This window comes from Myxocyprinus asiaticus, chromosome 47 (genome assembly GCF_019703515.2).
Source record: "Myxocyprinus asiaticus isolate MX2 ecotype Aquarium Trade chromosome 47, UBuf_Myxa_2, whole genome shotgun sequence".
NCBI lineage: Eukaryota > Metazoa > Chordata > Actinopteri > Cypriniformes > Catostomidae > Myxocyprinus > Myxocyprinus asiaticus.
Genome location: NC_059390.1, coordinates 24,498,570 through 24,526,035, shown reverse-complemented (window position 1 = coordinate 24,526,035; position 27,466 = coordinate 24,498,570). Strand labels below are relative to the sequence as shown.

At 37.0% G+C, this 27,466-nt stretch overlaps 1 protein-coding gene across 2 annotated transcripts in view; it reads left to right on the top strand.

The window, feature by feature from the left end:
- Window positions 1-27,466, top strand: part of LOC127436811 (transcription initiation factor TFIID subunit 3-like) — a 94,526-nt gene that overhangs the window by 5,037 nt on the left and 62,023 nt on the right. The gene's annotated exons all lie outside the window — the stretch shown is intronic.

Below are 27,466 nucleotides of genomic sequence, written 5' to 3'. Positions count from 1 at the left end.
TTTTTGCTGTCTAATTAAAATCCACCTTTGACATTACAGTTGTTTTCCCATCAGCTGTAGATAATAAGATATTTTTTATTGATATTTTAATACATTGGTGTCAGGTCAGATGTTACTACGTACACCAAAACCTGATACCTTGATGCATGCATTTAATGTTCAACACAAAGTTTGCCACACAAAGAGACACTAATAACAGAACAAAATTTGAGTTATTTCAAGATTAACAGCATCTGTGACAAATTCATTGCCAGTATTGACACCTATGTACAGGTACAATTTTTATTGGTACATTAGTAGTTATTGTTTTACAAAGACAATATCTATATTTAGATATATTCAAGACAGTCAAATACTTTTTGTATTCTATTTTACTAGAATAAATATGATCTTGCATAAAATAAATGTTATCTTAAAGGGGTCATGAACTGCCTTTTTTTTATTTTGTACTGTTCTCTGAGGTCCACTTATAATGTTATCAAGATTTTTACATCAAAAAACATCATAATGTAGAATTAATAGTCTATTTTCCATACTGTTTTGACCCCCCTCATCGTAACACACCGTTTGAATAAGCGTGGTGGATTGTAGACTCGGAAGTAAACGCCCACTGGTATGATTGGCTAACAGTTTTGCATATTTAAAAAACCTTTGCTTCTACAATTAGGTCCCAAAGTTCCAAAGGACAGCTGTGTGCCCACCGATGTAAACTTTAGCATGTATGTTTGACAGCCTACATCCTTCATAGATGGACGCTGCTGTGTACATATCAAACGATCTGTAATAACAGACAAAGCAATAGTGACCACTTAATAAAAACATTTACTCACACTTGTGTGGTGCGACATTACTGTCGGATCCAAGTTTCAGTCTTTCTGAAAATCCTGCGTCGAGTTGTGCCTTGTTTGTAAATGAATCCGCGGTAAAATGAAGTGAACAAAGGACCAAGTTCTTACTGACGCGGTCTGGAACTTCATTAAAAATAAAGTTCATCCACTCTTTTCTAATGTTGGGATCAGAAGGAAGGCAATGCAAAGACTGTGTTTTTCCACAACTTGGCAATGCACGGCGTCTTGTTGTCTTCAGAGCCATCTTTATCGTTTGCTTTCTGCGTAGAACTGCGTTTACCTCTCTCGTATTTACCTACTACATGCGTGAATCGGTGGGCGGGGCTAAACAGGCAGTGATGTAGAAGCAGGTGTTGATCATCTTCTGCGGAGGCAGTGTTTAGCCACACTATTACGTAATAAAGTGGCACATTCCACATCCTGTCGTTTTGGCAGATTGGCTTCAATATAAGCTATAAACGAGAAAGTTTTGAGTTCTGAAACTTACAGGATGTTTTTATAGTACAATGACCTCTTATATGTCAAAAGATCAAGGGAATTTTGATTTCTCAGTTCATGACCCCTTTAAATATTATATTATATTTAGGGTTGTAACTCGATGAAAATTTGTACTCCAATTATTAAAAATTCTTATTCCATTTAATGACATGACATGCTGATCAATTAATTGGTAACACTTTACAATGAGGTTCCATTTGTTAACATTAGTTAACAACATTAGTTAACATGAACTAACAATGAACAATACTTATTAAGCATTTATTAATCTTAGTTAATGTTAACTCCAACATATATATATATATATATATATATATATATATATATATATATATATACTTAAAATGAAAAGTTGTAATAGTTCACATTAATTAATGCACTATGAACTAACAATGAACAATTTTATTTTTATTAACTAACATTAACATAAAATAATAAATTATGTAATAAATATATTGTTCATTGTTAGTTCATGATAACTAATGCATTAAGTAATGTTAACAATTGTAACCTTATTGTAAAATATTAGCAATTATTGAAATCAATCTCAGTTAATCACATGCTGTATGTCAATATTTGCTAAAAAAGCCACCTGAGTGTCTGGACAAACTGACAGCTAGAATGCCAAGGATTTGCAAAGCTGTCATTGCTGCACGTGGAGGATTTTTTGATGAGAACTCTTTAAAATAGTTTAAGAAGTTCTGAACATTTTTTTCAAATTGTAATAGTAATTCTTCACGTTATTAATGTCCTGACTATACATTGTGATCAGTTGAATGCCACTTTGGTGAATAAAAGTACCAATTTCTTTCAATAAGAGCAAAATCTGTACGTTATTCTAAACTTTTGGCTGCCTGTGTGTGTGTGTGTGTATGTGTCTATATATATATATATATATTATTATTTTTTTTTTTTTTTATTATTTTTTTTTTTCATATATTCAGATAGAAATATATTGCATTATTGTGGCAGACCAATACAAAAAGTGGCTTTAGAGGTCAATATATTATTTGTTTTAGTCCCACATCACTAAACATTAGCCTTCAATCCATGGCAATCCATTTTGCAATTGAGTCAGTCTGTCTTGTTCTCACACGACATTCTTGCGTTCCATCTGCACTATTTTTAATAGTCATTTATGTACATGCTTGTCAGATGGACGCTTTTTGAGTGTCTCACTGGTTTTCAGCATCATAAACGGTGCACTTTTAGGATGCTGTGTCAAGTTAAAAGTAGTTGAAACTTTGAAAGTCGCTTCTCAAAATCCCTACCTTCTGTTGCTTTGTCCAACTGATGAAAACGCCTCCTGTGTGACCGGCTCTCATTCTGTGGCTGCTTTGCTTGTAAGGTTTTTTTAAGACGCGCTGACTGCCCCCTGCTGACGCACCTCATACTTTTAAGCTTGCATTTCTCCCATGATAGGAAAATACATACTTTTTCAAGGAATTTACGTGATTATTTTTTTATAATTTTTTTACACGTTATTTTTTTATATAATCAGTCACACAAATTTAACGCATGAAAGAAAAATCCATAAGAATATTTTATTTTTATATTATTCATCTGTAAAAGAGCAGTGCAATATTACTCGTCAATCAATGTTTGATATAAACTGTAAAATAAAATAAATTTCAGAATCTAATAACACTCCATAAATGCCTGTAGTATAATGGTCTATAATAATAGTGTATCTAGAGTATACAGTGTAAAGGATAAAATTTTGTTTATTAAAACAGATCACATTTTCTTTCATTCCCCCTTCCCTTAATTTTGTGCTCAAATTCTCTGATATTGTTTTAAACATATTCCAGCATATCCCCAGTGATGATACTTTGTTATTTCTGAAACTTTGTGGTAAAATAAATAAGTGTTGATGTTGGAATAAGTGTGCGTGTGTGTGAAGAGAAACATATCGAAAAGTGTGTGTGAGTGTGTATCTTCTTTCCTCCCATCCGCCTCTCCCCTATAGGGACCTTATAAAGTCTGCAACTTGATCTTTCCGGAAACATTTAGTGTGTGTGTGTGTGTGTGCACGCTAGATAAATTGTACCTGCTAGACTACTCCTTTTTGTATGTGACTGTATGAGAATCAGTAAAAGGTGAGACCAATGCACATACACTGGAGCCTGTACGTATCCCATCATCACACACTCACACACACTGGCCTTCTCATCACACACAGTTGAGGTGTGCCAGTGGGTGGTGGAGAGGCGGACATGATCGGGGTTGTTTCGGGTTGGACAGGAAGCTCTCTGGCTGTGAGGTGTGTTTATGGGTGTCAGTGTGTGTGAAGCAGGAAGCTGCCGGGCTGTGGGGTCTCAGGCATGTGTGTGTGAGAGGAACTGGCGGAGGTCCGGCCCGGATGGCACACATCCCAGGTGAGTGTGTGTTTGAGTCCAGCTAGGCCAGGGGTCTAACTGGGCTTGGAGCCAGTGCTCAGCTGGACGCCCCTCTTGCAGAAAAAAGACTTAAGGATCTCATTCTCTGGGTCTCTCTCGCTCTCATTTTTCTTGCTTCCTTGTGTTTCTTCCTTTAAAACACTTATATACAGTACACATATACCACAAATCTACATCTTATGTAGTCAAAACAGACAAAAGTTTAAATATTATTATGCGTTGTATGTATTTCTCTCCAAACCACAAAGGTTATGGAGCCCTGCTGTGCATTTGAGTGTTAGGAACACAAATGGCCTGAATGAGAATCACTGCTGCAATTGTACATTTAGTCACATGTTGGTGCGGTTTATCCACACAATTGGCCTTCACTGTGTCTGAACTTGTCTTTCTGATTTTCTCCATCTCTATTATAGTATATGGAGCGATACCCTTTGTATCAAGGGTTTGATTCCTTTTCTGTTTAGTTAGACTCACGTTAAAAAACAGTTGGAGCCAGGATGTGTAGACCTTTAAAGACCACATATACATGGCCTTGGGCTTGGACTAGGTCTCATCTTATGTGGTCTCAGACAAGATTGCAGTTCATTTTAAGTGATTATTAATTGGTTACAGTAAGCAGCATTAACAAACTCATCTGTTACTCACATATAGAAACATTAGATGGTTTGTCCTATGGTGATAGATTACCACCAATCCCACCAGTGTCAGAAAGTAACTTTTTTATCAAGGAGTAATATTTGCCCACTGGAATTGATTTTCAGGGGCATTTTTTACATTTACAAGTGCACTTTGTCTAAAATACGGTCCATTTTAGTCAAATACGTCAACTAAATCAATTAACTGACATAAATTCTCAGTCTGAGCAAATGTAGCTGTTAATTATAAGATCAGATCAATGTCAAACACAGAAGTAGCTATATAAATGTAGCTAATAATGCACAAGATATCTTAACACAATAAACGCTCTGCTAATCAACATTTGATTAGATTATTAATCTCTATACTTTGTATTGTCATGGATCATTTTTCATCAAAAGCCTCTTCATATTAGCTATTAATCAACACTTGAAATTGCAGATGTCTGACTGCTGTACTGTAAGTCACTATGGTGTCTGCATTAAACCCATTCTAAACCATACTAAACCCACAACAAATTGTAGGTAACAATTAAAAGAACAGAGGAATTCATTGTGGGACAATTTTTGACCCCAAATTTTAAATATCTGGGATATTTTCCTCAATTTCAGTGGAATGTTTGCCCTAAGTTAATTTCCAACCTTGATTCCCACAGTGATGGAAAACCTGGAAATATCAGGGAATTTTAAAACATCAAGGAAAAAAAAAAAAAGTTAATATACATTTCTTGGTTATTCTTTCCTTTATAATACCTCTTAAAAAAAAGAGGAAAATTTTCACAAAGTTCAGTTCTCTTCAATTAATCGATTAAACCATTTCACACATCAGTTTGAATGATTCATTAGCAAATAGGTCTAACACAAAATGATTTTAAAAAATCCTTATCCAGTTATCACAAACAACTAGAAATGTGTGGGAACCCTTTAAACAGATTTCAGGTCAGTGTTATTACATTAGCACAGATTGCACAGTGTCCTCGTCGCTGCAGTGGTGGGATTTGTCGCAGTCAACAGGCTCTTATTCGTCTATTGTGTGGGAGCGTATTGTTGTTCACTCCTGAGGGAAGAAGGTAGTGGGAGGTAGGAAGAGAGTGATTGCATCTGTACACTGAAATTACCAGTGATCGCACTGATAAAGTCTCTCCGTCTATGCAGGGTGAAAACAAGATTAAGAGGACTGCTTTGGAAATTTTCAGTTTCAAAACAGATGGACTACAGATCTGAACATTGTCTTTACACTGCAAAGGCATTTTTGTGCTGCTCCAAATTCAGTGTAAAAATGCAATGATGCGTAAGAGTTGTCCTAAAACAACCTGCCCCACTTGAAGCGCCGTTGGTTTTGCATAAATTAAGCCAAAAAGATGTTTTAAAATGGTGAAAAATTTAAAATCAATGGTGACTAGAGACAGAACCTAAAATATACAGTACACTTTCCCTTATATGTATTTATATACATTTTAATTTAGAATTAGTTTGTGCAAATATACAGCTGTTCATAGTTTCATAGATGTATCTGCATCTTATATGTGGCTTCTATGCCACCTTTGCCATTTTAAGATGGCTTGTAAGCCCACATTTTCTGATATTAACACAGTAACCCCATCTACACTCTAGGCTTGTAGTATGACTTCCTCTATTATCAACAAAGCTGTTGACTTTGCCACTTGCTGTGTAGATATCATCATTGATTTTAAGCTCCCATTAAAACCAACGAACTTTGGTTCGCAAGTGCGCCAAAAGGGAGCTTATAATCAACAAAGTTATCTACACAGCAAGTGTGCAGATTCGACAGCTTCGTTGATTATAAAGAAAACATTCTAGTTTTGTCGTAGCATGCATTGCAGTGTAGATACCTTCGTTGATTTTAATGGGAGCTTAAAATCAGCGACAATATCAATATCTGCGCACTTGCAGAGTAGATATCTTTGTCAATTATTAGCTCCCGTTAAAAACACTGCATGTGCACAATACGACAAAACTTTTCCATTATAATCAACGAAGCTGTCGACTTTGCATGCTTGATGTGTAGATATTGTCTTTGATTATAAGCTCCCGTTAAAACCAAATAACATATCTACACTGCAAGTGCACGCTATGACAACTGTAATTTATGAAGCTGTCAACTTGCCGCACTTGCAGTGTAGATATCTTTGTTGATTATAGCTCACGTTAAAAATAACGAATATATCTTCACTGCATGTTCATGATACAACAACTAGAACACTTCCGCTATAGTTTAGAATTGATCATATTGGGAGCATTTAAGTTTTATCGCATTGCATGCTGGCAATAAAGATATCTTTGTGGATTATAAACTCCCTTTAAAAACAATAAATATCTACACTGCAAGTAGTGTGCTTGCTAGGTATGGGTGATAGGATGATGTAATCGGATATCGACGATGTCTTACAAAGATCCCGATGCAGATTGTGACAATATTGGGAAATGGCATAACCATGGATCTGGGAAGTCGGCAAATATATTAAACAGTGGCCAGGGTGTGAAACTAGCACCTGCCACCCGCAAAATGCGTAGAGGCTGAAACCAGTTCACAAGTTCATCGTCCAAATGCAGGTATTTCATGCGTGGGAAATTTTGCTCATCTACCCGCAGCAGGTGGGTGACCTGTAAGACATCTCGGAGTGATACATGACGAGAAATGCTGTTAGTCACAAAGACATGCTCTTGAAGAAACACGCTTTATTATTAAGAACACACAAAAGAAAAGCCGTCAATGCTCGTGTCTGATTCGTTTGTTCAGAGGCGTGCAGCACGAGCCTGTCATGTGGAACAAGTGCATGTAAAGAGTTTTCACTCTTTTTTTTCTCTGTTTAATTCGTCTGAAAACTGTTTGCAAGAATAATGTCTTCTATGAGAATGCTGCAAATTATCTCCGATCATCTCGGGAGGTGCTGTGAGTTTAGTGTCGACGCGGTTGGCATGCATTTTGAGCGCAACTCTGCAGGTTCAGTAATATATATCTTTGTATTAAAGAAACAAAGACGAAAGTGATTAAATCATAAAATAATACAAGACACGTTCACCTTGAACCTAAAATTGAGTTCTGTTTTATTTTCTTTATGCAGCATTAACTGTATTACCAAAACACAATACAAACACAAATTCGATAAGAACACACATTTGGCAGCATTATTTTGGGAACGCAAGGGAATTTATTAGGCTTTATTATTATGATTATGATTATTTTTATATTTATGATTGTCTTTAGTTCTTAATCTGTGGGCTATTATTAATTTTCCACCTGTTATCATTGACGGATGCTTGCGTGATGGCAAATGGAGACTTTGGAGATGGTAAATGTTTGGATTTGGGGAGGTGGTTAAATACAATTTTTTGGTCACTTTGTTATTTTATTGCTTTTTTAATTTAGTTTAAAGTGCAATTTGAACTTGGAAATGTCTTTTGTTTATGTTTTTCATGTTTCAATAAATGAATAATTTTTTTTAAAGCAAAATCAATAAAGCAAAAAAATTCTCTGACCCTCGGCAGGAGGGTTGATGATGTAATCGGATATCTGTGGAGTGGATGTATTTTAAGGCGATTATATACAAATTATTTTATCGATATCACCCAACCCTAGTGCTTGCAGTGTACACAGCTTTGTTGATTATAACAGGATCTTAGGCAGCATTTAGTCTTACGGCCTTTGTCTTTAAATCTTTTCTGTCATTAAGACTGAGAGAGAGCAACAGGGATGTTCTAGTTTAGTCACAGAGCATCACATGCTTGCAGTGTAGACAAGGTGAATCTCTTGGTCCAGAGGCATGATTATTACCTCAGTCTCTGCGAGCGTGTGCAGTTCTTCTGTTAACTTATGAATTGAGCGAGCTCTGTATTTGACTTGCTTCGTTATCGGCTCTTTTCAAAGCCTCACAAGGGCATAAAATGATTAGAGGAGTGCCTGACAATGCGTGAAGAGATTTGCACAGTTTCTGTAGATGTCAGGTGCAGCCGTTACACTCTAAAAAGAGAAAAGGATGAATATTAAAGGCCTTCGTCTTTTCTCCTTTTCTTACGCTGCGACATTCACATCTTCTTTAGAGAGAAAAGGGCCCAGGGCCCGCTCTGATTGGTGAGGGCACGCTCCCGTAGCCAGGATAATCTGACGTGATGAAAAGAATTTTGTCTTTTATGGATAATAATCATTACTGTCTTGCTTTCTCTCTCTGTCTCTTTCTCAGGTCATTCTTACCCCTTATAATGCTGGTGCCTGCCAACAAATAAACATGCTGCATTACTATCTTTGTTTACAAATCTTATACATTTTTCAAACATATTTTAACATACAAGGAAATTTCAATCAGCAACAGTAAGCAATAAAAAAATTGCATGAAAATGCATGAAAAAATAGTTCACACATAGGATATTTGTAAGTAAATAATTTTATTATCATGATTTTATTCCCCATGAACATATAAAGAACATAAAAGTGGCTGAAGACGCTGTGTAATGTGGCATACAATGGCGCCCAAAAGTCTGAGACCAGGGATTCAAAAGGTTTAAAATTTAAACCTGGACGTGAACAAAGTTTTAGGATTTTGAAAATAAAACTAAGAAACTTTGTGCCATGAACTGATAAGAAATATTGAAGATACTGCACAGTTTTGAGCACTTTAATTAAATAATTATAATTAAACTAATTTGTAATGTTTACCATATTAACTTTCTTATACAAAAGATCAGATTTCCTTTATATATATATATATATATATATATATATATATATATATATATATATATATATATATATATACATATATATATATATATATATATATATATATATATATATATATATATATGTGTATATGTGTGTATGTGTGTGTGTGTATATATATATATATATATATATATATATATATATATACACATATATATATATATATATATATATATACACACATATACATATATACATACACATATACATATACAGTTGTGCTCAAAAGTTTGCATACCCTGGCAGAAATTGTGAAATTTTGGCACTGATTTTGAAAATATCTTTTATTTAAGGATAGTGATCATATGAAGCCATTTATGATCACATAGTTGTTTGGCTCCTTTTTAAATCATAATGATAACAGAAATCACCCAAATGGCCCTGATCAAAATTTTACATACCCTTGAATGTTTGGCCTTGTTACAGACATACAAGGTGACACACACAGGTTTAAATGGCAATTAAAGGTTAATTTCCCACACCTGTGGCTTTTTAAATTGCAGTTAGTGTCTGTGTATAAATAGTCAATGAGTTTGTTAGCTCTCACATGGATGCACTGAGCAGGCTAGATACTGAGCCATGGGGAGCAGAAAAGAACTGTCAAAAGACCTGCGTAACAAGGTAAAGGAAATTTATAAAGATGGAAAAGGATATAAAAAGATATCCAAAGCATTGAAAATGCCAGTCAGTACTGTTCAATCACTTATTAAGAAGTGGAAAATTCGGAGATCTCTTGATACCAAGCCAAGGTCAGGTAGACCAAGAAAGTTTTCAGCCACAACTGCCAGAAGAAAAACCCACAGGTAACCTCAGGAGAAATACAGGCTGCTCTGGAAAAAGACTGTGTGGTTGTTTCAAGGAGCACAATACTTGTTGACCCCTCTCCAAACATAGCGCTTATGGTTGTGACAATAAAGCTCTATTTTGGTCTCGTCACTCCAAATTACAGTGTGCCAGAAGCTGTGAGGCGTATCAAGGTGTTGACGGGCATATTGTAAATGGGCTTTTTTGTGGCATTGGCTTCTTTCTGGCAACTCGACCATGCAGCTCATTTTTGTTCAAGTATCGTCGTATTGTGCTCCTTGAAACAACCACACCGTCTGTGAGAGGAGAGCGAAAGCGAGAGAGAGAGAGAAAGAGAGGGAGCCCAAGGACGCTTTTCAATCGAAATTAAAATAAATTTTGGATATTATAGACATTGTCATTCTTATCCAATGTACTTAACCAATGTCTGGATTATCTTTGAGATGTTTCTACACTTTGATTGGAGTCCACCTGTGGCAAATTCAATTGACTGGACATGATTTGGAAAGGCACACACCTCTACAGCTGAAAATGCATTTCGGAGCAAAAACATTTACATTTACATTTATGCATTTGGCAGATGCTTTTATCCAAAGCTACTTACAGTGCACTTATTACAGGGACAATCCCCCTGGAGCAACCTGGTGTTAAGTGCCTTGCTCAAGGACACAGTGGTGATGGCTGTGGGGATTGAACGAGCAACCTTCTGATTACCAGTTATGTGCTTTAGCCCACTATGCCACCACCACTCCAGACAAAGCCATGAGGCTAAAGGAACTGCCTGCTTAGCTCAGAGACAGGATTGTGTCGAGGCACAGATCTGGGGAAGGCAACAAAATTTTTTGGCTGCATTGAAGGTTCCCAAGAGCACAGTGGCCTCCATAATTCTTAAATGGTATAAGTTTGGAACAACCAGGACTCTTCCTAGAGCTGGCCGCCCGGCCAAACTGAGCAACCAGGGGAGAAGGGCCTTGGTAAGAGAGGTGACCAAGAACCCAATGGTCACTCTGGTTGAGCTCCAGAGATCATTTGTGGAGATGGGAGAAACTTACAGAAGGACAACCATCGTTGCAGCACTCCACCGATCTGGGCTTTATGGCAGTGTGACCAGATGAAAATCTCTTCTCAGCGCAAGACACATGAAAGCCTGTTTGGAATTTGCAAAAAAGCACCTTAAGGACTCTCAGACTGTGAGAAACAAGATTCTCTGGTCTGATGAAATGAAGATTGAACTGTTTGTCCTCAATTCCAAGCGTCATGTCTGGAGGAAACCAAACACCGCTCATCACCTGTGCAATACCATCCCAACGGTGAAGCATGGTGGCGGTAGCATCATGCTGTGGGGGTGTTTTTCAGCGGCAGGGACTGGGGGACTGGTCAGGGTTTAAGGCAGGGTCGGCTCTACAGGATGACCCGCAGGGACCATGCCCCCCTATTAAGACCACTGTGCCCCCCTCCCCGAGCCAGAATGTTAAATTTGGCAAAACTGTATATCTTTCACATCATCTGTTTATTCTGCTTAATAGACACAATATGTGCATATATTACTCGGGGTTTTTCCTGGCTCAAAATGAGGCAGAGGTGGTACCATCCTGATCATGTGCACATATACACTTGTACCATGCCTTCCACTGGCTGAAGCAAACACTTACAAGCAACATATTTTAGATGATTGAAGAAAATGACAATTATCAACTTATAGCATATTTAATTAAAAAAGCTAACCTGTTCAACATTAAATTAATTAAATACAACATACCAGCTAATGTGTTCATTTATAGTTAACAAACAGCAAACTTGATTAACCTCTTAAACCAATATTAAGTTCATCTCTGATCTCAGGTATGTGGGTGGGTATGGTGGGAAGGGACGATGTATAGAGACCAGTCGGCCACTGTTTTACAGCTTGGATTAGACTGATCGCTTAGATTGACAGGTCTTGATTTACCATGCGCACAACTGAAAGTGCTGGATCTTATTACTTGTTACTTATTCTATGCAATTATGTTTCTGGTTTATTGTGGCATTTACAAATGTAAGTAGCTGTTAGGTTGAGTAAAACCCTCAGATCACTTGTTTGGAGAGTTTTTTGACTTTTGATAGACTCCAGTTTTCGCTCACAGAATTAACTTTTGTGAGACACTTTTTGTGTTAGAAAGGCCTTATCGGATCATGCTCTTCTTCTGAGGTAAATTCACAGCGTGTCTTCTTCCAAAAACGATAATGAGCTCAAACGGGAAAGACTGTACCTCTCGTTGGTTTATACGGATTACACAATCAGTGAATATTTGTTTTTGTGACGCACTTCAGACAGAAGTTCACGGAGACCGAGACGGCAGAAAGCGCATCCTGTATGATTTCTTTATTTTACAAAACCACAAAGTTTTGCAAAGTAAACCCTTTATAGTTTCGAATGACGTCTTACGCTTATCTGTATGACCAAAAATGATGGAGTATTTCTGCTGTTATCAGGGAAAAAGTCAGGTGAGCGCACCGGCGCCTCCGGTGACCACAGAGGAATGAATATGTTATGTTATCAATATAAAAAAAAAACAACTCAAACAGGAGCAATTCAAATATTGAATTTTGGGGGCATTTCCGACCCTGCACGACGCTATTTTGAGCCAACGTCTGATTAGCTTGCTTGTTGTTAATCTTAATGGAGGGCTATTGCCTAAGTTCTGCTGGCAATATGGAGATTTTTTTTTTTTTTATAGTGGTTTAATTTCACAGCAGTGGCAAACAATATCGAAGTTTAGGACAAACATTATCCTTACCTGGCTGTCACAAATGAAGGCTGGTCAGGTAGACTTTGATGTTGCTCCTCAGGGCGCTCGTTCTGCGTGCATTAACTGTGTGGAGGCTGTGACAAAGAATGTCAAAGAGAGGGAGGGGCAGTGGCTCGTGTGGTCTCGCAGAATTACAACTTAAATGCAGATGTCGGGCACACGTGTAATTGAGAATTGATGCCAAGGGCCAAATTTAAATAAAAACTAAAATATAAATTAAAAACTAAGAAATTACTTGCAAAAAGGGCACTTATCTAGTGAAAGAGGGCGGGTGTTTGAGCACCACTTGGGGTCTATCTGTGCACGTGACTGCCTGCCTGAGTTTCGTCGACAGTTGGAGGCGGCACTAAATTTGACGGAGGTGACCGCCTCATAATTCTCTATGCAGGGAAAACCCTGTTACTGTGTACAATGAATAAATCAGTAAAATAACTGATATAAAAGATAAAAGATTATTAAATAAAAGATTATTATTTGTTTAATAGAAAATTCAACTATTTGCTTTGACCAAAGGCACATGCGATACAGCCGTCGTGCAGGGCGGCAGGGGGTGTGGCGCTGGTGCTCCATCTCCATACATTAGACATGCAGCATATTTGAACAGTTTAGTTCTACGTTCTGCTCGCCCCTCTCATAAAAAGGAATTTGTGATCTTGCGGATTACATTTTAGTGGCTCCATGTGCTTTATTTTACCTCCCGATCTCACTTCGCCTGCTATCTTTTTACATCACTGAAACAGGAGAAGAGGTCTGCCTGCGGAAAAAGTTTTACCTGCTGAAAGCCAAATGTGACGAAATACTGTAAAATACAGTGCCCAACAGTACAGGTCAAGTTAATAAAATCACAAAATAAAATGTGTCCAGTAACTCATATACATTTGTGATTTTGCTTGGTTTATTGGAGTCTTTCAATATTTGAACTTGAACCGTTTCTTGCTGCCTGTCGACATTCACAGTAGACTTACAGCAGGCAGTCCTGTGATCGAATTTCTTACTTAAATTTTGGATTTCATGTGTTTTGCAGTTTCACGTGAATTGAAAGTGCATGTTAAGTCCGTGATATGCAGCCTCCGTCCGTAACCATAACAACAGCCAGTAACCTGCCAGGCACAAGTGCAAGAGATCTTCACTTTTAGGCTAACAACAAAAAACGCCTTTGTATTATTAATTTATACATTACATATATAGTATTTTTGCCACGTGTTAATAAAACATTTCTTGTCATAAATTAACCGTGCCATTTTAATTGCGGTTAATGGTAAAACCGTATAATGACGACATCACTAAACACCACCAGTCATTTTAGTCGCGTTACAGTAGATACAGTTATGTTAAAGTGAATGTGTGCCCCCTAGAAATTTCATATGCCCCCCTTAGTAATTCATCCTGGCACCGATACTGGTTTAAGGAAAGCTGAACGCAGCAAAATACAGAGATATCCTTAATGAAAACCTGGTCCAGAGTGCTCAGGACCTCAAACTGGGCTGAAGGTTCACCTTCCAACAGGACAATGACCCTAAGCACACAGCCAAGACAATGCAAGAGTGGCTTAGGAACAACTCTGTGAATGTCCTTGAGTGGCCCAGCCAGAGCCCGGACTTGAACCCAATTGAACATCTCTGGAGAGACCTAAAAATGGCTGTCCACTGATGGTTCCCATAGAACCTGAAAGAGCTTGATAGCCCTTTTCCACCAACATGGTTCTGGTGCGCGTTCCTGGTCCGGTGCGAATTCTCAAACTGTTCTGCGCATTTCCACCGCAGAAAAGGCTGTTCCGGGGCCGAAAACCTGGTTCCTCACTGGACCCAAAAGCTTGCTGGTCTCTACGCAGGAACCGATTATATCAGGGGACAGAGGGTGGGATAATGTTTCGTCACCATGGTAAAGTTTTCCCAAACAACAACAACAGTAGCTACCGTCTGCAGCAAGGAGTGCTTCTTCGCTCTATAACAACAATAAAAAACCCACAAAATTATCAGACATCAAAAGCGTTCAGGTAACATGACGAAACGAGTGCTCTACTTGTGATATGGTATATACGAAGATCCAAGATAAACTAGAGAGATCACAAAGGAAAAAATACACTACGAGAGTGAAAATACAGCATGAAATGATACACGCTGCCTTCAATTGGACCATTGACCAAATCATAAACAAATTGAAAAACACTTAACAGAGGACAGGGACCAATTAAAGGGACTAGCCTGCTAACTAACCGGGTTGAATTCAGCCAGTAACGCTCGTGATATACAGTGAATCGCCGGTGTCCTCTGCAGCTGATCTCAGTAAGTTGTTATATTTGCCAAATTTGTTAGCATTTCTTACACTGTTGTCATCTTATTTTGTGCATTGTTTTGTTCTGTAGGCGGATTTTTGACCAGCTACTCACTAAGTTTGGAAGATCGCGGCTATCTGTTAAGTAAAACGGTGGGATTCTCAATCAATAGTATATGCTATGGCAAAAATACAAATACAACCATCCGCTACACCAATGTTAATAATGATTCCACTGTAACCATTGGCTTAACTTAGCAAGTTAAGCCATAGTTCATACAGTATAATTTAATTACATTACCTGTCATCTTTAGTGTAGATGTCGTCTCTGACAGTCTTGTTGAGCAATGTAATAATGATGGATTGCATTAATCTGTATGTTTAAATATGTCCTCAAAAACAGGAGTAAAAGCTGTATACAATCACACTGTGATGCGCCATGTTTGTTTATGTTTGAGGTGAAACTACCACGTAGACAGTAACCCGTTACGTCACCGTTTGGCTCTCAGGTCAGTGGAAAAGCGCGTCCGGTTTACGATACACTCCAGATTGCCCCGACCGTGAACCAGCGGAGCATAGGCTTGGCATGAGAACCATCGCAATTTCAGTGGAAAGGGGCTATGAGAGGATCTGCAGAGAAGAATGGCAGACAATCCCCAAATCCAGGTGCGCAAAGCTTGTCGCATCATACCCAAAAAGACTGTAATCTCTGCCAAAGGTGCTTCAACTAAGTATTGAGTTAAGTGTCTGAATACTTGAAATACGTGAAATTATTATTTTATAAGTTATAAAAAAAAATCTTGTTTTTGCTTTGTCATTATGGGGAATGGAGTGTAGATTGATTTAAAAAAAAAAAAAAAAAAAAAAATTAAATAGGGCTGCAACTAAATATTATTTTGATAATCGATTAATCTTCGATTATTTCTACAATTGATCGGCTAAAAAAATATTATTTTATTAAAATTTTTATTTTATTTTTAAAACAAATGATAAAGGGCATAAGGATTTGGTTTGATTTACAGTACTGAATTCATGATTCTGTACTCTCACTAAACTGAACAAAGCCTCAATCATGAAAAGTTCGAATTTATTATTATTATTATTAATTTCAGTCCATATGCAAAACAGTTCCTTTTATTACTTGTAAAACTTTGTAGAACAAAAAGTGCTATTCATTAAAGAGTAAAATGATCCATCGGGGATTGAGTGGGACAAAAAAATCAGCCCAGCAGAGGGTAATGATGACACCAGAATAGAAATATTATTAATTCTGCCCAGCTGAAAAATTCATAATTATGTTAGATACATATGCTTGTACACTGTCACTGATTACATACATTTGAAGTATTTGAAATTAATATTGTACGTTTTAAAAAAGGATTGTCACTGATTACATGTTTCTGAACTATTCTTTTCAAAACTATGTGGATGTTAATCCAGTAACATGTTTGTCATGGGGTAAATTTACTGGTGGAATCAGACATTTGGCATTATTAGGATGATCAAGTATCAGGACCCTTTGCATTATTATACATTATATTCAGCATTATATACACAGTTTAATATAGTACAGTCGTCTGTAAACGCAGTGCAGATTCACTTTCGTGCTGAAAAGTCTCATCCCAGTGCTCACTATATTACATGCGCTCAAATGAGAAACCATCTATAACACTTTAAACCGCACACTTTGACCTCTAAGAAATAAGCATGACATCAATGAACGCTGCACAATTGATTACATTAAAACTGAAAGCGCAGTATGATGTTGCACGGGCTGTGAAGTGACATCACTGACGGAGCTTCTGCATGCTCATGGCATCTATCCAACTAATCGATAATGAAATTTGTTGTCTATTATTTTCATTATCGATAATAATCGATTTTATCGATTAGTTGTTGCAGCCCTAAATTTAAAGCATTTTAGCATAAGACTGCAACATAACAAAATGTGAAAAAAATAAAGGGGTCTGAATACTTTCTGAATGCACTGTACGTACGTACGTGTATGTATGTAGTATGTATCTGTGTGTGTGTGTGTGTGTGTGTGTGTGTGTGTGTGTGTGTGTGTGTGTATATATATATATATATATATATATATATATATATATATATATATATATATATATATATATATATATATATATATTATATGTGTGTGTGTGTGTACTGTGTATTGCGTTAAATTAGAAAAATGCAAAATAGAAGCATTTTTGCTCGTGGACTCATTTAAACCTCACTGAATATAGGAATAAGATTTATGTCAACTGAACTGCTCCTGTTAAAAACCAGTAGGTTTTAGGGACCAGTGCTAATATTTCTGGCCCAGAACCACTTTCTTTGCAGTGGAAAACCACGTAACCATTTCTGATTGGGCTCTGGTATCCTGTCGTTGGAAAAGGGGCTTCGGTGTACTGTGTTTCTGTCTGTCCGTGACACTCTCGCTGATGTAGTAACTCCTGTATTATCTCTCTCCCCTCCTCTTATCTCAATGTATTTCCCTTCCTCGTCCCCCTTTGCTCACAGAGAGGGAACGAGAGAGAGAGAGAGAGGGCTATCTGCTCTTTGTAGTTTTCTGACTATTTATGTCGGACAAGGTCAGAATCGTTTAAACTTGCCTGGCTCCCTCAGACCTGAAGATAAGATGAGAGCAGAAAGCATGGGGATCGATGGAAGAGTGCAGATTTATTCTCCTCTCTCTCTCCCCCATCTCTCTCTTTGTCTCTCGTCCACCCCTCTTGCTCTTTAAGAGAGATTTGGTGGCGTTGGATCTATTTGTCTTTTTTACTTTCCATTTGTTGGGCCTGTTAAAATACAGTACCTAAACGGCCCACTTTGCACATCAGATCAAATCAAAGAGCAAATTAAAACGCTATCAAATATATCTGACTACTGACGTCTTGTAGGACCAGGGAGGAAGCCCTAGAGAATTACCATGTGTTTGACAAACTCAGTAACTGCTCATCCTCATGTAGTTACAAACCCATATAACTAACTTTCTTCTCTAGAACACAAATAGAGACGTTTTGAAGAAGGTTAATGGTAGGGCTGGGTATTGATACAGACTGTTCGATTCCGATTCACAAGCTTCCGATTCGTATTTTGATTTGATATAGATTCGTATGGGTATATTTTAGTTATAATATCCCTTTTGCTTACATATGAAAGAAATTCTCTCCCAGCAAATGCTGTTAATTATTCAGGGGACCTTCTAACTAGGTCCATTATAAAAATATTAATTTTACTAATTATAATGTATTAGTTTTTCATAATTTTTGTCACATTTTGGCTTTTAAAAAATGAACACATCCATGTATTCAATCAATAAATAACATTTTTTTGTTAAATTTTTATTGTTTAATTGCATAATTTGTACTATTTACGAGTATTTACATTGATTTGTTGAGCACGTGCTTAAACCGGTACTGTCTCTTTATTAAAACTGGCATTTCTATTAAGAGCGTCTGTAAATGAGTGCATGTTAAGGAGAGAGACTCGAATGGCTTAACCTCATCTGTGCTCTGCATGATTACAACATGATTCATTTAGTTTTTTTTTATCAACAACTGACTAAAGAACAGAAAGGGTTAGTTCAATTATTTAAGGGTTAGAAATTATTCAATGACAAATGGGTCGTGTGGATCTCGTCTTTGGACTCACATCACATGTTACAACTTTTACTGTCAACACAAAGTGAAAGGATTTCGCTGCTGAATACCACTAAACTACACAATCACTGGTAAGTGAAATCTATTACCACCATATACCAGCAGTTGCCAAATATATACATTTTAGTCGCATAACACAGAATTTGGTTGCAAATGCGAGTGATTTTATTGCATTGTAGTGGAGGGTTGCACATGGAGTAAAAGATCAATCTGGGGATTTAAGAGATCAATATCGAGATTGTTAAAATGAAGATTGCGTTGCATCGGAAATTTGATATTTTTACCTGGCATCATTGATGGCAAACAAAGCTATTGTATGGCTTCATAAAATACTTGAAATACAATGAGCAAGTTGCATGGACTACTGTCTTAAGACGTTTGTTACTTTTTTGTAATTTTTAAATCTGAACAGCCCCAGTCCTCATCCATTTTCATTGCATGGAAAAGAGTAGTGTGAACATCCTTGAGTACCAACCTGGTCTCATAGAAATATTTTGCTTCTCCTACATTTTTGCAAAATGATTTTTACATCTCTCATTGTACTTATCGAGGCAGTTTCCTGGTGAAATGCTCACTAGAGATGCAAAAACAAAAATGACTTTTATTCACTTTAACACAAATCATGAGTAAAACGGCAGATTATCAGTTTGTAAGACTATACGTTATAACGGTTGCATTAGGGATGTGCACAGTTACCATTTTTAACATTGGGTTAACCGTGAGGATTCCCGAACGGTTAATCAGTTTTTCGTTGGGACGCGGGAATAAAGAACGTTTATTGCAATGGAAGTTTCTCAAACACTACTCAAAATTGCAGCACATAAAGTGCACAGTGAGTTATGAGCCTAAATAGCACAATACATAGATCTTCAAATGATTAAATATCACATTGTCAAACAAAAATAATCAAACTGTTAATTCCCTTCAAATGCGCTCTGCCCGGGCAGGTTCACATTTTCGTGAGGCAGCGAATGCAAGTATTGTCATGTGCGTGGACCCTCTTCAGGGTGCTTTGATTTTTAAATGGTTAAAAGTTTAAATGGTTTGAACTTGTCTAATCATCGTACATAAATATGCACACCAGAGCAAAAGGGGAAAAAAATACCGTCTTACCGTTTATCAAATGCAGCACAACCCAGATGTTTCGAGATGCGTTTATAAAAATGCAAGTTCTTTTTAACTTTACTTGCAATCTGAAAAATGGTTTTCTGTGTTTCTGCACGTGACGCTGAAAGAAAACAGTGAGATTCAGCGCAACAGTCAAAAACAGCGCAGACCCTCACAAAAGCATGTTTGAACAGCCCCTAACTTGCCCTTTACTTGGAAAAACTGAGCCAAACCTGGCAGGAAAACCCATTGGTTTGTCGGAACTCGTCGAGTTCGGGTCGGGTCTGGTTGAAGAATTCTATTACACGTGTAGAATAACCGAATAGTGATTTTGGTATTCCAATAGTGGTGCATCGAACGGTTAACCAAATGTCGACTATCCGTGCACATCCCTAGTTTGCATTACGTAACCAACTACATTCACAAACTTGTTGGAGTGCGTTCAAATTGCTCAGCAGCTCAACTGATAGAGTGTTGCACATGTGATGCAAAGTGTCATAGAAGCACCACAAAATGACGTGTTGCTTCAGCAGTTGTGTTATTCATCTCACATTTGTCCTTTTATGACACTATCGGTTAGGTTTAGGTTTAAGGTTTAGGGTAGGGTGGTAGGTTTTTGTTGATTTAAAACTCGACTAAAACCTCATCTGTTTAGGAGGAAACATTACTTGCTTTTAGTGCCACACAGACATTTCACATCAGTACTGCCACAATATGTGTAAGAAACCACGTAATATAATTTTGCTAAAAACAAGCAGAAGTGTGTGTGTGTGTGTGTTTTGAAGGAAGCCTTTGGTCTTATGTTACTCTGTTGTGGCTTTATGATAGATGGCTCAACCCAACCCTACTGCCCCCTGTCACAACCGTTTACCTCCCCCTGTCAGGCGACTGCATGTATGTGTGTGTGTGTGTGTGTGTGCGAGAGAGAGAGAGAGAGAGAGACAGAGAGGTCGGTGTTTGTTCATTGGCACGTTCTGATTGACAGGTCTGGAATGACTCCCTGCTGCACTAGGCCAGGTACTGGCAGCTAGCTGGAGTGTGTGTTGAGCGTGTGCGATCCGGAGACAGACAGGAGCTGGCTTTTGGGCTCAGTGGAGAGGTCACCTGACCCAGAATCAGTCCTGGAGAGCGAGCTGCCCTCCTCTGCTTAGGTGTGCGTGTGTGAAGAATACCCTCTGCTATCTTTTATTCCCAGTTCTAATTCTCACATTTTCTCTCTTTAAAAACCTTCTCCCATAATTAGGTGACTTGAAAGCATTTTTCTCAGTGAGATCTTCATAAAACTCATAATCCACTTAATTTTACTCCATTTTTGTCTTCCAAAGAATCGTTTGATTCTTTTGTCATCCGCTCCCGCTCCCAGCACGTCCCATTCTTCTTCTGTTGCTCTCCTTTCTTTCTCTTCTCCATGCTGTTTTTGTGTCCTTCATTCCAAGCTTGATCCCATGCGCAGTCTCCCAAGTCTTCAGAGACAGGTACGAGTGAAATCAAGCTTATTTTATCTCAGTGTTTCATGTGGTTGTCGTAAGACATGATTTATATCGACTCAAAGTCAGAATTTTTACAGATGGATCAGAAATGTTCTGCCATATTGTTTGTTCAACAACCATAACATATTCAAATAAATAGCTTTTATTCAGAAATGTACATAATTGTAATTTCATTAATGTGTACAACACAAAATGTCAGTTTTAAGGTGAACTTGTAGAGTTACATAAAGTAAATTAATTATCCTGACTTCCTTGAAATTCTTAGCATACAAATCCATAAAATTAAGATTTTAAGTACTACAAACTCAAACAATCAAGTACAGAACCCTTGCACGTGAATAAAGCATGTTTGTTTGGTCAAAATGAACTTGCGTGGGCATTTTATTAATTTTTATTAAGAATTTATAGAGATTTTAACTATATTTAGTATTATTGATGTTTTTTTTTTACTGTAAATAGTTGTGATAGGTGATCAGAGTTCCTTTTGGTCAACTTAAATCTTGTTCAATCTATGTCATTTTTCTTTGCACATGTGAATATGCATAGCTGAATTGCAGCTTTATGTGCACTTTTTTGGGTAATGAAGTTTAATGCCTGACCTCAGCTATTATTATTTTTTTAGTGGCAAATAAATAAATTAGAAACAGTGATATGTTCATTTAAAACAACTTCCCAAATATTATTTGTGCAACATATCTTTTTAAGTAAAGTGAAATGAACTGATCCATTTGTGTAAATCTCTTCTAGTTTTCTAGTTTGTTTGAAAAGGTTTTCTAGTTGTGTTGACATAAAATTACCATAAGTTGAATTTACTTAAAAAGCATGATGCAGAAATGCTACATATATATTTTAAGTAAATCCAACACATAATTCCCCCCCCCCCCTCAGTGTAGCAGGGATGCATATGTATTTTTATTATAACGATATTATGGCTGATATTATGAATCTATATGCTATTTTGCCTTTTATGTGAACTGTGTTCACAATAAATGTCCAGGTTTACTCCAAACCTGCAATAATGCAGTTATCTGGCTAATCATACTGATGCAGATGAAAAAAAAAAAAACACTACAGTTGTCCAATATGTTAAATGATATATTGCATGCATACTTAGTTTTTAGTTTTTATTCTATGAATGACATGATTTTTGTTTTCTACAAAACTTTAATTATTGTTATCTGGCCTTGCAACATGAATCCGCTTTTTTTATTATTTATTTATTTTTTATAAATGTCTCTTCACAGTATAATGTCGCTGGTATGTTTGAACGCTATGAAACGGACAAATAAAAGCAATTATTAAAGGGGATTTGAGGACAAGACGGGGGAAGGTTTGTAATTATAAGTCAATTATTTTTATTTTATTTTTTTACATCAATGTTTCCTTAATTCCCACATTCCCATCTTCACATTGTTTCAGTGCAGGATACATTGATTTCTTTTGATGATGTGTGATGTGGGATTTGTCTAAGCGTTTAAGATGTTGTCTCACACCCACTGTTTTTCCGTACCACTAGAACTATAAACTTTTATTCAGTCCGTTTTACAGAAATAGCATAAACCATATTGTATTAATTATGTGAAGTGCACTTATCTTTTCTTGTCATTGTATTAATCAAAATCATTAAAACAATTATTATGTGAGGTTTAGATATTATTTTTGACTTATATCTAATTCAACTTAAAAAACCGTAATCATGAATCAAACTGACTCATAACCAAATTTTAGATTTAATGATGCATTGCGGCATTTAGAAAAGAGCTATAATCGAACCATTGTGAGATCACATATTTACACCCCTACTGTTGAAACCAGACATTTTTGAATTTTTAGTCTTTAGACTTGTTTTGCTGGTTTTGCAGGACAAATGTGCATTAGTTATTTCAAGTACACATATTCCTTTTCTTTCTTTTTTTCAAAATCAGTTACACATGTTTTATATCATGTTTAAATATGTGAATTTGTACTTATTGTTAGTTATTTCTGTCTATGGTTATTTTTCTTTTATGTAGGTTCTGTTCAATTATGTTTATCAATAACATTTTTGACTTTTTTTACAGATAGACATCCTCCCAAATATCTTGCAGTACCTCTACTTCCTTTAGACGGCACTGTTGCACCAGCCATTCTTTCCCTCCCGTTCTCTCTGTGTTTTCTGTTTCTTTCTCTCTCTCCTTTTCAGTCTGTCTTTTTTATATACACAAACATATTCCATGTATTTTCTCCGCAATCTTTTTTCTGGACGTGTTTGTTTATATAGAGACGTACTGTAAGATGTGTGTGTTGTCCTCTCAGTAAGCTTTGGTGTCATGTGATGATTAGCTTTGCCAGGCCAGCATCTCTCTTTCTGGCATTATGATATGAAAGACGGGCTCTTCTGAGCTTTGACTCTAGCAGGGAAAATGCTGTTTGTACATTTGATCACCGCCTACAAAATTCTCACCCCATTGTACACCCAATTATATGGGGTAATATCTGAAATTGATGCATTTTACAGTTACACACAGTTTAATTCTATTTGTCTTTTTCTCACCTTCATTTTATCTTTTTAATTTTTTAATTTACAAACACAAAACATACAAAAACTTACAATGTTTCTAACCAGTAGGCCTGCTTGCTTTCTGTAGCATTTACATGCCATCTGTTGTCTTGTTGTAAATATACTTAGTAGCTTTTTCACTTATAGCTGTTAGAAGATAATTTAGAAATACAAAAATATTATTTCTGTTGTGTTTGGGTCTGGTGAGTTTGGAGTGTTCGTGTATAAGAGCTCTTTTAACCGATGTTATGAGACTCGGACAGTATTGGGCTTGGTTCGTCCGGTTGATGGGAGGGTTAGGAAAGTAAATCCTTCCCTAGAGAGGGTGATGGCTTGCGGGCTCAACAGAACCTCTGCCGCTGGTCCCGGGGCACCAGGGTGGGTCACTATTAACCCAAGCTGAAGTAGCCAGTTCCTGGAGTGTGTGTGTATACGTGGGCGTAAGAAACAGAGCATACATGCTTCTTGTTTGACTCAGAAAAACTGCCCCACCATAAACTAAATTGAATTTAACAAAGTTCAATTCTTGACCTGTATTTAAATGTAAAAATCCACTAAGTCAAGATCTCCAATCTGTTTCCTACTCCGATATGAATGCAAAACATGTAGTATTGTTTTTTGTCAATACACGACCGTGATATAAATTTAAGTTGTGTTTGTGTCCTGTTATATTGTTATAATATACAGTACTGTGCAAAAGTCTTAGGTACATAAGATGTTTCACAAAAGCATTTGTCTTAAGATGGTTATTTATATCTTCAGCTTTAGTGTGTCGATAGGAAATATAAATGTTAGACTACCAAACATTACTATTAATGTACACACAGTGTACACACAGTACACACACACAGTACTGTGCAAAAGTCTTAGGCACATAAGATGTTTCACAAAAGCATTTGTCTTAAGATGGTTATTTATATCTTCAGCTTTAGTGTGTCAATAGGAAATATAAATGTTAGAGTCCCAAACATTACTTTTGCAAATAGAAAAGATTAGAATAGAAGAACAGGGAGCCCTGCAACAGATGTCATGGCCCCCACAAAGCCCCCCATTGAACATTGTGTCAGTCTGAGATTACATATAGAGACAAAAGCAATTGAGACAGCCTAAATAGATAGAAGAACTGTGGGGAATTCTCCAAGAAACTTGAAACATCCTATCTGCCAACATCCAAGAAAAACTGTGTTTTGAATTGGTGCTGTTTTAAAGGCAAAGGTGGTCACACCGAATATTGATTTAGCTTTTTTTATGTTTACTGGACTTTGTATGACATTAAGTGATAAATCAAAACTATATCATTATTTTTGAAGATGCAACATTTTTCACAAGTGCCTAAAACTTTTCCACAGTACTGTATACTGTAAATGTAACAACCTAGTCTAGTTCTCCATTTTGCCACAGTTTCCTGGTAAAATTAACACTAGAGAAGCTACGACAACTATGCGTTTTATTCACTTTCACACAAATCACGAGTACAACGGTTGATTATGACATTATAAACACTTATTTTTCACTCTATTACTCTCACACTGCTATGCTATGATATCGAAACACTTTTACTATAACGCATCATTTAAAAAAACAATGCATTTTAACGCTTGCATTCCAGACTCTGCGGTAGCTCATCTCATAGAGTGTTGGACTTTGAACTCTGAAGTATGCAGTTTGATACCAGTCAAGCATTCAAGCTGACATGTGACCCGAGAGTGTCATAGAAATGACATGAAATGACGTGGTCACTTCAGAAAATTTGCTTTTCATTACTCATTTTGTTTTTGGACAATATTGGTTAGGTTTAGGTTAAAGATTTAGGTTAGGGAGGTACATTTTACTCATTAAAACTGATTGTGACACCATTTCACTCGCTTTTGGCGCCCCCCCCCCCCCCACTGGACATTTCACTGAGAAACTGCAGCCAAACGTGTAAAGAGGCACGTAATTTCTTTTTGCAAAAACGTTGCCCCGGTCACGTAATGTTCATGAGACCAGACTGAATTATAGTTATGAGTCATACCAAAATATTGGGATTAGTGTTAATTAGGCAGACATAATTATAAACTTTATTTACCTCGAATCTTAATTTACCTTGTTTTAACCTTTAAAACAGTTTAGTACTAAATAGAAAGTGTAACATTGTATAAGTGTGTACAGGGACGTGTGTGTGTTTAGTAATTGGGCTCTCTCTCATACACACACACACACACACACACACACAGTGCTGCTGAAGCGTTTAGTGGTGCCAGGGAATTAGTGTGTGTTTATTGTCCTAGCAGAGAGGCAGTCTGGGTAAGCACTTAATACCACCATAGGAAACAAGAGGTGGATGAGACTAGCATTCTGAAGGAGGGCGGAAAATCACTGCACACGCTACAAGTCAAGAGCTGCTTTTATTCAAGCAGAGAGAACAGTTGCATTGATATATTCTCGTTTTTGCATTGGGACCAATTACTTATGACAATATCATTTACACAGTGATATGGACAGAGTAACATGTTTGATACGGACGCATGATATTTATCAGTATTGGCCAATATTAGTGTTTTTTTTTATGATTGGTAGTAGTCTGATTTGCCTGATATTGGAAGCAAATAATATCAGGACTATCCCCAATCCCTAACCTAACCCTTTTTCCAATCCTAACAGTAAAATAGTTTTCTATGCCACAAAAATACTCAACTGTTGTCCATCCTTTATGAAACGGATGGTAAACAAGGTGCATTGTCAAATGCAGATAAACGCACACCTGTGACTGCAAGCTCTATAATAATCAAGTTGCTATGCTGTAATTCAACATCAAAAATTTAAATGAACACCATCTCAAACCATCAACTAAACAATCTTGAACTCCCTCTGTGACTCTGGTAAAAATGTCCTCTAGATTGACAGTACAGTCGGCCTCCTCCAATACAAACCCTTTAGGCTGTTTGTGTGATGAGTGACCTACAAAACCTGCTGATGGACATTTTTCCCATGATGTCACGGAGGTGACCCTCCTGCCTGTTATTTTTGGATTCCCTGATGTGTGTTGGCCTGTTTTCGTCTCTCGGTGGACGTGCTTACTTGACATAGGGGCTGTTTTTTGCTGAGCTTCCTTCAAAACAACCCAGCCGTGTCTGAAACGTACATCTGTGCTGTAAATTACTTAATGTACAAAGTGATTTAAAAGCGTTTTTTGTTGTTAATAACTAGTTGTTTTTAACATTGTAGCTTCATATGCTCATCATAAACCTTCAAAACAAATGTTCAGCACCTCAGGTACAGACTTCATTGAGCGACAGATGTTTTGGTGGAGGTCGACCCTAACATAGAATTTCACCCATTTTGAATTTGCACTCGACAAAGTATTGACTTTGACCACGCCAATATAGGACTGTCATTCAGAATATTGGCAGACTGTAGCAAAAGATAATTACTGGGTCAGGTTTATGTGATATAAATGATCTGTCAGAGGGCAGAATGAGGGAGTTTTTCTGGTGTGTCGGGCTGTGGAGTGAATGAAAAAGCACACTTGTCCACCGCAGGAAAGAAAGGTAGCTAGATAAGTGCTATCGGTTTTGTGCCGCTACAGTGATGGCGCTCCACGCGTTATCTGCATAGAGTGTGAAATGTGGTATTTATGCATTACATCCAGTGAAGGCCTTTATGTATGCGAAATAAACTGTTTTGAATGTGAATGT